Source organism: Artibeus jamaicensis, unplaced genomic scaffold (genome assembly GCF_021234435.1).
Source record: "Artibeus jamaicensis isolate MK-2021 breed Jamaican fruit bat unplaced genomic scaffold, CSHL_Jam_final contig_589, whole genome shotgun sequence".
Classification (NCBI taxonomy): Eukaryota; Metazoa; Chordata; class Mammalia; order Chiroptera; family Phyllostomidae; genus Artibeus; species Artibeus jamaicensis.
The window spans coordinates 2,016,493-2,021,171 of NW_026521896.1; positions in this window are offsets into that span (position 1 = coordinate 2,016,493).

A 4,679-nucleotide genomic window follows, 5' to 3' on the forward strand; every position below is an offset into this window, starting at 1 on the left:
TTCCTGGGAGTTGCTTCCCACCCCCCCTCTTGTCCATAATGCGCAGGCGCATGAAGAGGGGGCGGGCAGGCTAAAGCAAAGATCTGGACAACCTGGAGGTTCTCGGGCCGCATCCCGTGAGGGTTGGGACGGTCGGAGGATGGGGCTTGGGGGAGCAGTGGAGGGGAAAGAGGTTGGTGTATGATGAGGTTGGAACCAGGATCCCTGATTGGGACCTGGTGTCCAGATCTTCAAGGCTTGTGATGTGACCCTGGCTGTGACACCTCAGCACGGGTAGCTTGTACCCTGTGGACTTTGCTGAGGGACTGGTGTAGTACCCTGTTGCCTGAGTGTGTGATTTAAGACAGGGTTGTATTTTCGTGCTCAAAGCTTTTACCTGCGTGTGTACCATTCATCTGATGCCTGACTGGGATGGCACCACTGAGATAGATGGTTGTTGGGGATCATAGCAGACTCTGACATTTTTGGTTCATTGGGGACCGTGAAGTCTGTGGTGTCAACTAAGAAACATTCGAACCTGTAGAGAATTTTTGGTGAGTTTATTTGAACCAAACTGACAACTGCTATGAAGCAAAATTTCAATGAACTGAGAAATGCTCCAGAGAATGGCAGTTTAGCCTTTTATTTCATACATTACAATAAAAAGAGGAGGCAGAAGGGGGTTACATGAAATCCATTAGTGATAGATTAGGGAGGGGGGAGAAAGCAAACTGGGAAACATCTGGGATTGGATAAAAGGTAAAATGATAGACATGTACTTTTACAGGTGAGTACAAGATTGTTAACCCTTAAGAATGTACTGATAACAGTAACAATGAGTGGATTTGTGGTCACCTTCTGATGCTATGTCTGTATTTTGGGGGGCCTGAAAAAAGGAAAATTGACATTTCAAAGGTATGTTATCATAGATACAAAAAAACAACAACAGAAAGGCTCAGTTAAAGTAAAGATTCATCTTTGTTATGGAAAAATGCCAGGCTAGGACGTGACTTCCTGCCGTGAACTGATTTTAGTTAGTAAATTTTCATCTCAGACCATCCTGTGTGTTTACTTTAGGTCTCAGAGTCTGCAAGGTTGCCTGCCACACAGGCCTCCTCTTGGCTTGTCAGGGTTAGTATGTGGCCTATTTTCTTCCAGACAACCTGCTTTTGGTCATAAATCAATCCAAAGGATGCATTAATGTCCAAGCTTTTGGTTGGATAATGAGGTCCCAAGGTGTTAGGAAGGCCCATGCCCAGGGAATCTCAGTGTCAGTTTGTCTTGCTGAATGATGAACCACTGGCCACAGGGTAAGACAGGAACCTTAGATGGCATTTAAGGTTGAATTATCATTATTCAAAAAAAAAAAAGAGGCAGGTGAATGGGAGGCAGACAGTTCTTATGGGCCTTTATTAAGAAAAACACTCTGGATCATTTTGCAATCTATAAACTATCACGATTCAGGTTTTGTTGTGTCTTAATTTTCTATATTTTGTATCTAGTATAATATTCACTTATAGTTTGAGGGCATACCATACACCTTTTTAGTTTTCTTAATCTGACCATGGGATGGGTTTTTATTTACTATGGCCCATTTACTTCCCACTGGAAGCACTCAAAGACTCTTATTAGTTTGATTTCTGATTGTTGTGCAACTGGAAACTGTAACCTTAAGTTTTTAATTAGGGTCAAGGCTGTAAAACACAATACTTTAAATTACAATTAATATCAAAAAACTTCTACAGGCCAGGAGAACAGGAAGAGTATTATAAATAACATTTACTGTGCCTCAGCAGCAATTACAATTTGCTATGTTGTGATAGCCATTTCTGCTTCTACCTGAATTAATGTAGTTAGTAGTCTTTGTTGGGTTAGGGGGTAAGCACATTTAGTACAATTACCTCCTTTGAACTTCTAAAAATATACACATCTTTTCCTTCCTTTTGGAACAGCATTTCTTTCTAAATTTGAAAATAGAAACCATAAAGAGAGTGTTTTTAAAAATATTTTATTTATTTATTTTAGACAGAGGGAAAGGGAGATAGAGAGGGAGGGAGGGAAATATTAATGTGTGGTTGCCTCTTGCGCACGCCCTACTGGGGACCTGGTCTGCAACCCAGGTATGTGCCCTGACTGGGAATTGAACTGGCAACCCTTTAGTTCACAGGCCAGCACTCCATCCACTGAGCTACACAAGCCAGGGCAAAAAGAGTATTATTGAAAAAATTTTTGATACACCTTCAGCAATTAACAGTTGGGCTATATACACAAGATTGAGAGAAGTCTAAAGAACAAGTATAGTTATTATTGATTAATATTAGCAGATAGATAAGAACAATCAGATAAATAAAGTTTAACTTTAATTTGTAGGTATAGAGGCCTTGTTGATGTTTTGAGATAGCTGTCTATCTCTGGGGCCAGTGGCTTCTCATTCTTGGGAAGTCTTTGATCTCCATTGTAGGTGGGACAAGTGTCAGAGACGAGGGCAGATGTCCGTCTGAGTTTAGGGCCCCTGAAAAAAAGTGTCTTTAATTAACGTCTTTTCCAGTGGTCAACGCTCTCCTGGTTGTAACTTGTGGTCTTTGAAGTCTTGGTTTTCTGGGAGTGCATTGTGAAATGCTACCAGTTTATTAGTCCCTATAAACTGGTTAATGAACCCTTACATTAATATAATGGTGACTGTCTCCCTTTAGTGAAGTTGATTCATATATTCCTTCATCTTATAGATTGATAAGGTGGCTGCTATTTTCATAAGGAGAAAGTCTATGTTTACTATAGGTTTGAGGTTCAGTAGTTCTATAAGGAAAACTTTGGGCCAAAAGAGATCAAAACCTTCTGAAAATTTACCTAGTTGAGTTTTAATTGTATCATTTGTATGTTTTAGCAATCCAGAGAATTGGGGGTGCTGGGCACAAAATGAAAATTCTGTAGAACAGATCAAATATTACAAACGGATGGCGCTATTTATCTAGTAAAAGGAGTCCCTCAGTCACCAACTCAGAGGGAATCTCCCAACTGGGAATTAATTAATTATTTAAAAAAATTTACCTGCCATTAAAGCTGTTGCTTTCCTGCAAGGGAATGCCTCAACAAGAACAAAATTATGACTAAATATATTTTTTTGCTATTTTTGAGATGGTGGTGTTACAAAACAGAGGTCCAAGGGTAGGGGGGCAATATTTGGCCCACTCAGGGACACCAAAAACTGTTACAGAACAGATACACCAGGGCCCAGACTCCAGAGGATGGTACACTAATACGGTCCGGACCACCTACTGGGCCCGATCATCTGTTGCCATTGGAAAGACGTCTCTCAATGCCAGAGATTTGTGAAAAGAAAAGGAAATGTTTATTTAATGCTATACAGACCTAACATAGTAATCTAGCGTCTTCATTAAAATATCAAAGTCCTTTAGGATATCCACCTACGCACACAGCACTCCCTTCTCTTCTTGCCCTAATTCAGGGTACTGTATCTCAGGAAAAGAGCACACGTCCATTCTTCCAGGCTGCTGGTACCGTCAGCTGTGTCGCCATCCAGGCAGGATCTCCAATTAATCCAAAGCCATGTGGCACCTTCTCACGGTCTACTGGCAAGAGTTCTTTGTACCCATTTTTCCAGGGAAAGTCTCTCCTGCTTTCCAGGCCATGCAGCCAAAGGGGGCACCCCAAAGCCTCATGGGCCTCTTCTACCAAAGCTGCAGGGGTCCCCACTCTGGCAAAGCTGCGTGGTTCTCTCCTTCACCTGGCCAAAAGGGGGTCCTCAATCTGCTAAAACCATGTGGCTCTCTCTGCTAAAGCTACATGGTGATTCTCTCTCACATGGCTGCAGGAGTTCCCATTCTTGCTGAAAGCGTGGGGATTTCCCCCACAAAGGCTGCCATGTCTGGGTTTAAATTCCCACACCACTCTTCCTCTGTACCCCCATTTCCAATTCCTCTCACAGTCAGTTACACCTGCCAATATTTCTTTTTTTTTTTAAGATTTTATTTATTTATCTTTAGAGGGGAAAGGAAGGAGAGAGGGAGAGAACATCAATGTATGGTTGCCCCTCATGCATCCCCCGCTGGGACCCGGCCTGCAACCCAGGCATGTGCCCTGACTGGGAATTGAAACGTGGTTGTTTGGTTCACAGGCCCGCACTCAATCCACTGAGCTACAACCTCCAGGGCCCAATATTTCTGTATTATTCCAAGTTTACTGGGCTGCCATCATGAGTCTGGACAGGTATGGCCCCATGTCTTAGAACCAGTCTTCTCCAAGCTCCCACGCAGGTGCTGTAATTTGGGGGACCTGCCCCCAGTTACATCTTGGGAGGGGAGGTGACTTTACCCCCCTGGCGCCAAGCCTGGCCACAGCCACTTAACATATCCAAGAGACCCACCAAAAGCTATAGATATGTTAAATGACCCTGCCATGGATTAGCTGCAAGGCTGTGGCTGTACAAAACAGCCCTACATGTTCCTGCTCCATGTGTCCCTTCCCCCAACTCACACCTGTGGGGTCATGGGGTGAGGACATCTTATATGTCTCTCCAATAGTCAGTCCTATACACTTTGAGTTCTGGACACCATTCCAAACCCCTTTTTGGGGCCCCCCTCTTGGCTGCACCCTGTATCAGTGGCATTTGTATAAAATCCAATCATTAGCCCTGGCTGGTGTAGCTCACGGGCTGTGGACCAAAGAGTTGCTGGACCAGG